General features: G+C 51.3%; 1 pseudogene; it reads right to left on the minus strand.

Annotated features, from left to right (window-relative positions):
* Window positions 1-231: 231 nt before the first annotated feature.
* Window positions 232-1,993, minus strand: LOC141981009 (ubiquilin-1 pseudogene; annotated as a pseudogene).
* Between the last annotated feature and the right edge of the window lie 5,934 nt (window positions 1,994-7,927).

Here is a 7,927-nt window from a genome sequence, read left to right on the forward strand (position 1 = left end):
TTAGCTCACAGGGGTGGTGTGAGGATAAATTCTTGACTGCATGTCAGTCAATCAAATATTGCACTCATCCGGGCCCAGGTAGATAGATGGATTATTTGCCCAGCTCTAAATAATATCTACTTCACAGAGCTGTAGTGAAGCTCCTAATTAATTCACTCATTATCTCAAACTCCCTAGAGGACAGCTGCTGGGTAATTGCCCGTTATCAAAAGGCTGAAACATGCAACATCTTTAGGCAAAAGCTACTGACTTCCTGTCTCTGACAAGAAAGTGACAGCTGCCCACAGAAAGGTGCACCGTTATTGGCTTTTGTTTATAAGACCGAAATCCAAGTGAACACGTAACAGACATGGTGCTATGACGGTGGGCTGGATGTTTCTGTCTTCCCACGGTTGTGCTGATATCTTCTCCGGTTGCTATGTCCGTTCCCGTCACGGTTCAAGGAGCCCATTGATTCCAGCTACTCCAGTTCTTCCTGAAATTTGATTTCTGGCACTTGTAAGTGCTGAGGATTCGTCCCAGGAAGAACTTTCAGCATCCGCAGCATGTTTAGATGTTGGTGTCCCGGCTCAGACGCTGCCGGCTCTAGGTGTGACATTTCACTGGGTGCAGGGCTAGGGCCCGTTGCACTTACAGAGCTCCCAGAATTTCCCAGTCCCCACAAACGGAGAGTAAACCACGGCAGAAGGACAGGGGCCTCTGCTGCCAGTGTCTGCAGCCCCTGCTCAATCTGCAGCCAAGCTTGCATGGCTTTCGGGTTGGACATGGCCACCAACATCTCAGGGTTCTGGATCTGCTGAAGGACATTGGGCAGCCTCTGGGTCACTGGTTCTTGGTGCTGGGGGCTCTCGGCCGAGAAGGTGGCCTGGGCTGCCAGCTGAGCGTTCTGTATCAGCGACAGCATCATGCACTTGGTGTAGGACGCGCACAAGTTCACGATCAGCTGGGGGTTCTCGGTGATCTGCTGCACCAAGTTCTGAATCCCCCCTGCAGTGAACATCCCCGGTCCCAGGCTGGGCACGGAAGAGCCCTGCCCGAGAGGGTTGGTGACACCACTGTCCAGGTCCCCGCAGGTGCTGTTGGTGCAGACGCTTGTGGCGCTCTGGGAGACGGAGGGAGGAGCCGACAGGTCTCTGTGATCTATGCAAGACGGCTGGCCGCCCACACCCTCCAAGGAGGGATTCCTCACCAGCATAGCAAAGGGAAGGTTTCCAAACTGCTCCTGGGCGGCACTCAGCACTGGTTCCTGGGGCTCGGCATAGGCGCATCGCAGGGCATTGTCCCCGCCTGGGATGTTTTCCAGGTTGCTCAAGGCTCGGTCTTGACTCTTCATCTCCTGCATCATTTCTGGGTTCCGAACAATGTCCAGCATCTCCCTCATGATGTCTGCGTTGTTGAGGATGCGGCTGATCTCTGGGATTTGCTGGGCCAGCTGCTGCATCTGCGGGTGGGCCATGATCAGCTGCCTCATGAGGTCGGGGTTGGAAAGCATGCTCTGGATAAACGGGTTCTCCACCTTCCGGGCCATCATCTCGGAGCTGGCCAGAAGCTGCAGTGGGCTCTGCAGTTCCGTGCTGGAGACGTTCACACCCAGGCCCCGCCTGCTTGGATCGAAGGCGCTGCTGTGGGCGGGGGTGATGCTGGATGGCTCTGGGGCGGGGGCAACGTTCCTGGCCACGTACATGTGAGGAAGCGGATTGTCCTGGGGTCTCTTCTGAGTCCTGATGACGAGGTGGACAGTGATCCCGTCCTGGATCCCCCGCTGCCTGAGGGTGTCCTGGTCTTTCAAAATCCTCCCGACAAACACCAACACCAGCTGGCTGGTCTGGCAGTTGAAGTGCTTGGAGATCTCCTCCTTGAACTGCTTGATGGTGCTGTTCTCCGGCACCACAAACTCCTCCTTCACCTTGGGGGTTTTCACCGTGACTCGGATGATGCGGGGGTTGGCGGCGATGACTGGGCAGGCGATGGTGTTCTCTCCGCTGTCAGCCATGCTTAGTGAGGCTCAGGGAGAGCCAAGGAGAGCCGGAGAGCAGTGGGGGCTGGGTTTGCTTCAGTGTGGTGATATTCGTAGTATTGTTCTTGCTCTCGTGATCACCGATCTACGGGTGGGGAAGGAGGAGAAGGGAAGCGACCTCCCCCTGCCCTGCGTAATGCCAGAATCCAGGCCCAAATCATGCATACCAGCCCCCACTTCTCCACTCCCAGGGCACCAGCTCCCTCCTGCCCCTCCTGCTTCTGCAGGGCTTCCTGGCACTGCCCCCCGGCTGGGCCGACTGTGACATCACCGATGACATCTTTGTGAGCAGCAATGGTCTTGGCAGCCCCTACCTCCCTGCTCCCCGAAATGGACAGACCCAAGAGAGATGCTGATCCATTGGAGAGGGCTCAGAGAGGAGCCACAGGAATGACTAAATGATTAGAAACCCTGCCTGATAGTGAGAGGCTCAAAGAGCCCAATCTGTTTAGTTTAACAAAGAGAAAATTAAGGGGTGACTTGATCACAGTCTGTAAGTACCTGCACAGGGAACAAACGTTTAACAATGGGTTCTTCAGTCTAGCCGAGAAAGGTCTGACATGATCCAATGGCTGGAAGTTGAAGCTAGACACATTCAGACATTTTTAACTGGGAGCATAATTAACCGTTGGAACAATTTACAAGGGTTGTGGTGGATTGTCCATCACTGACCGTTGTTCAATCAAGATGGGATGTTTTCCTAGGAGATCTGCTCTAGGAATTATTCTGGGGCAGTTCCCTAGCCTGTGTGATGCAGGGGGTCAGACTGGATGAACACAATGGTCCTTTCTGGCCTTGGAATTAATGAATCTGCGAATAATGGGGATGTGAAGCCAGGGGGGAGCCGGCTCTCTGGGTTAGATTCTCCTCTGTCTTGGTGCGGATCAGGAATAGCTCCACTGAAAGCAAGGACAGCGGTGAAGGGTCAGAATCAAAGCTCATGGCCCTGCTTCACGTCTGCTCTGCACCTGCTGTCCTTCACGCTGCAGAACGACGGCACAGCTGTGGCATGCGCAGCCTTGTTTCCCCCTGCTTTTGTCCAGCCTAGTTTGTAAGCTCCTCGGAGCAGGGATAACGTCTCCGTTTGCTAGTTTGGGAGGTGCCTGGCACAGGCCTTTGGGCCCCAGTGGAAACAAGATTAAGTAATAATTTTGAACTGTGTCATCAGTGGATCTCAAAGCACTCTACAAAGGAGGTCAGTATCATTATTCCCATTTTACAGGTGGGGAAACTGAGGCACAGGGAGACGACATGACTTGCCCAAGGTTCTCCGGCAGGCTGGTGGCACAGCTTGGGGATAGAACCCAGATCTCCTGAGTCCGAGTCCCAGTTCCTAGCCTGTGTGGATGTCATTCAGGGGCTACATCTCCCTTCCATGCAGACACTTTGCCCTGGGGTTACATGAATGGCCTAGGGTGAAAGAAAGGAACCATTTTCTCTTGTTCTTTGGTGGTGTACAACAGGAGCAGGGGGCGGCTAACCTAAAGCTGGTGTGTAATGGGGTCTGTAACTAACTCTTTGCCTCCCTCCTTCTGCGAAGAGCTCCCTCCTTCCCCACCAGAAGCTACTGGAAAAATGGGGAAAATTAAACAGGTTGTGAACTTCCAGTTCACTGAGGTACAAACCTGCCCCTGCCTGGCCTCCGCTCCGCAGCCTGGCTCCACACTCGCAGAGTGGGCAGCCCCTGGCCGGGACACACACAGACACACATACACCCCTGCCGAGCCATCAGCCCCTCTTGGCTTTGCTCTGCCCCAACAGGGAAGTCTATCTCACCATCTCAGTGCGGTGTGCTCCTCAATTCCCTCATTGGCAAAGTGACCTGGATACACTGATGGAGGGGATGGTATGATGAGATTGCTTACAATGGCCATGTCGCAAATATCTCCAGTGGCCTTAAAACAGGGGAGGGCAAACTACGGCCCATCAGGGCTTTCAATCCAGACCACGGGATTGCCAGCCCCGTGGGGCAGTGGGGCTAAGGCAGGCTCCCTGCCTGCCCTGGCCCCACGTCGTTCCCCGAGGTGGCCAGCATCACGTCCCTGCGGCCCCTGGGGAGGGGGAGGCAGAGGGCTTTGTGTGCTTCCCTCGCCTGCAGGCATCGCTCATTAGCCGGGAACGGGGCACCACGGCCAATGTCAGCTGCGGGAGTGGTACCTGCAGACGAGGGCAGCACACAGCACAGCCGCCTGCCCCACCTAACCCCCAGGAAGCAGTGCCGGACATGCTGGACACTTCCGGGAGTGGTGCGGGGCCAGGGCAGGCAGGGAGCCTGCCTTAGCCCCGCTGCGCGCCACTGCCACCCCGGAGCCGCTCGAGGTAAGTGGTGCCAGGCTGGAGCCCGCACCCCCAGCCCCTCCCACACTCTGCACCCCCTGCCCTGAGCCCCCTAAACTCCTGCCCTGAGCCCTCTGCTGCACCTTGCACCCCTCCTGCAACTCAACCCCCTGCCTTGAACCCCCCTGCACCCCAATCCCCGCTCTGATCCCCCTCCTGCACCCTGCACCCCCTCCTGCATCCCAACCCCCTGCCCTGAGCCCCCTCCTGCACCCCACACCCCTCCTGAATCCCAACCCCTTGCCCTGAGCCCCTTCCTGCACACCGCACCCCCTCCCACACTCTGTCCCACTTCCCAACCCCCTGCCCCAGCCCTACATTCATGGCCCTACATACAATTTCCCCACCCAGATGTGGACCTCAGGACATAAAGTTTTCCCACCCCTGTCTTAAAAGATAAACACAGTGGGTTGGGGAAGAGTTTGCACAGCTTTCCAAAGGGAAATCCTGCCTCGCCAAGCTCTTCGAATTCTATGAGGGGGTCAATAAATCTGTGGAGCAGGGTGGTCCAGTGGCTATAGTGCACTTGGACTTTCAGAAACCCTTTCCCAAGGTCCCTCACCAAAGGCTGTTCAGCAAAGTAACCTGTCCTGGGATAAGAGGGACGGTCCTCTCATGGTCAGTAACTGGGTGAAAAGACAGGAAAGAAGGGGGCGAAGTAGGAAGAGGGGCTGAAACATAAGCCCTTGTATCAGAGGCCTGGTAGGAGGCCTGACGCCTGAGCTAAAGTAGTGGTCAACTTTAAAATAGGAAAGAAGGAAAATCTGGGTAACTACAGGCGGGTCAGCCTCACCTCAGTCCCTGGAAAAATCATGGAGCAGGTCCTCAAGGAATCCCTTTTTAAAGCACTTGGAGGAGAGGAAGATGATCAGGAACAGTCAACATGGATTCACCAAGGGCAAGTCATGCTTGACCAACCTGATTGCCTTCTATGGTGAGATAACTGGCTCTGTGGATTTGGGGGAAGTGGTGGACGTGATATATCTTTCAGAGTGGTAGCCATGTTAGTCTGTATCAGCAAAAACAATGAGGAATCCTTGTGGCACCTTAGAGACTAACAAATTTAACTGGGCATAAGCTTTCGTGGGCTAAAACCCACTTCATGAGAGGCATGGAATTGAAAACACAGTAGCAGGTATATTTATACATAGTACATGAAAAGATGGGAGTTGCCTTACCAGGTGGGGGGTCAGTCTAATGAGACAATTTCATTATCAGTAGAATACCAAGGAAGGAGAAATCAATTTTGTAGTGGTAATGAAGGTGGCCCATTTCAAACAGTTGACAAGAAAGTGTGAGTAACAGTAGGTGGAAATTAGTAAGGTAAAATTAGGTTTTGTAATGACCTATCCACTCCCAGTCTTTATTCAGGCCTAATTTGATGGTGTCCAGTTTGCAAATTAATTCCAGTTCTGCCGTTTCACGTTGGAGTCTGTTTTCGAAGTTTTTTTGGTGAAGAATTGCCACTTTTAAGTCTGTTATTGAGTGACCAGGGAGACTGAAGTGTTCTCCTACTGGTTTTTGAATGTTGTAATTCCTGATGTCAGATTTGTGTCGATTTATTCTTTTGCGAACAGACTGTCCGGTTTGTCCAATGTACATGTGTAACGATGCTGGTTCTGGTGGGACCCAGCTGAGAGTGCCAATTCAGGACAAATTGCTTAAAGCAGGGCAGTTACAGCCCCAGGCTGGGGTTTCTATGCACACCAAGGCAAACCAAACCAGACAGACAGAGAGGACTTTGGTTTTATCCCACTGGCTAACCACAAGTCACACAAGCAATTCCCTTTTTCCCTTAGACACTCCAGTTTCCCAGTATCACCACCAGTGCCACTCGTTATGGGGACAAATGGTTATGAAAACCAATATCCCAGTAAAAGAAAAAAGGTTCTCTCGATCCCAAAGGACCAAGTCTCAGACCCAGGTCAATATACAAATCAGATCTTACCCACAGATCACGCTGTTGCCAATCCTTTAGAATCTAAAATCTAAAGATTTATTCATAAGAGGAAAAAGAGAGAGATGAGAGCGAGAACTGGTTCAATGGAATCAATGACACACAGCGATGGCAACGTTCTTGGTTCAGGCTTGCAGCAGTGATAGAGTAAACGGCAGGTTCCAATCAAGTCTCTGGAGAACATCCCCCGCTGGGGTGGGTCTTTCAGCCCTTCGTTCAAAGCTTCAGTGTAGCAAAGTCCCTCCAGAGGTAGGAAGCAGGACTGAAGACCAGATGGAGATGAGACATCAGCCTTTTCTAGTCTTCTCCAGGTGTAAGAACACCTCTTTGTTCTTACTGTGGAAAATTAGACCAAAATGGAGTTTGGAGTTGTCATAAATATAAAGGGAAGGGTAAACCCCTTTAAAATCCCTCCTGGCCAGAGGAAATCTCCTCTCACCTGTAAAGGGTTAAGAAGCTAAAGGTAACCTCGCTGGCACCTGACCAAAATGACCAATGAGGAGACAAGATACTTTCAAAAGCTGGGAGGAGGGAGAGAAACAAAGGGTTTGTGTGTCTGTCTACATTTTGTCTTTGCCGGAGATAGACCAGGAATGAAGCCTTAGAACTTTTAGTAAGTAATCTAGCTAGGTATGTGTTAGATTATGATTTCTTTAAATGGCTGAGAAAAGAATTGTGCTGAATAGAATAACTATTTCTGTCTGTGTATCTTTTTTGTAACTTAAGGGTTTTGCCTAGAGGGATTCTCTATGTTTTGAATCTAATTACCCTGTAAGGTATTTACCATCCTGATTTTACAGGGGGGATTTCTTATTTCTAATTACTTCTATTTTTATTAAAAGTCTTCTTGTAAGAAAACTGAATGCTTTTTCATTGTTCTCAGATCCAGGGGTTTGGGTCTGTGGTCACCTATGCAAATTGGTGAGGCTTTTTATCCAACATTTCCCAGGAAAGGGAGGGTGCAAGTGTTGGGAGGATTGTTCATTGTTCTTAAGATCCAAGGGTCTGGGTCTGTAGTCACCTAGGCAAATTGGTGAGGCTTTTTACCAAACCTTGTCCAGGAAGTAGGGTGCAAGGTTTTTGGGAAGTATTTTGGGGGGAAGACGTGTCCAAACAGCTCTTCCCCAGTAACCAGTATTTGTTTGGTGGTGGTAGCGGCCAATCCAAGGACAAAAGGGTGGAATATTTTGTACCTTGGGGAAGTTTTGACCTAAGCTGGTAAAGATAAGCTTAGGAGGTTTTTCATGCAGGTCCCCACATCTGTACCCTAGAGTTCAGAGTGGGGGAGGAACCTTGACAGGAGTCATATGGGCAAGTCCATGGGTCAATTGTATAGCTGATGGTCCCTAATGGGCCATCAAGCAGGCTAGGCAGAGCTGACACCAACTTGTCTGGGGTGTCACCCAGAAGCATAGTGTAAGTTTGAAATATAGACAGTATAAAGCCGATATTCATAACTTTAACTACAAAAATGATACACACATATAGACAGCATAATCATAACCAGCAAACCATAACCTTGTTTTAGACACCTTATTTGACTCCCTTTTTGCAAGATTTGGTGCCACTACAGGACCTTGGTTGCAACAATGATCTATACGGTCCCAGATTATGTC

Source organism: Natator depressus, chromosome 1, assembly GCF_965152275.1.
Source record: "Natator depressus isolate rNatDep1 chromosome 1, rNatDep2.hap1, whole genome shotgun sequence".
NCBI classification, from domain to species: domain Eukaryota; kingdom Metazoa; phylum Chordata; order Testudines; family Cheloniidae; genus Natator; species Natator depressus.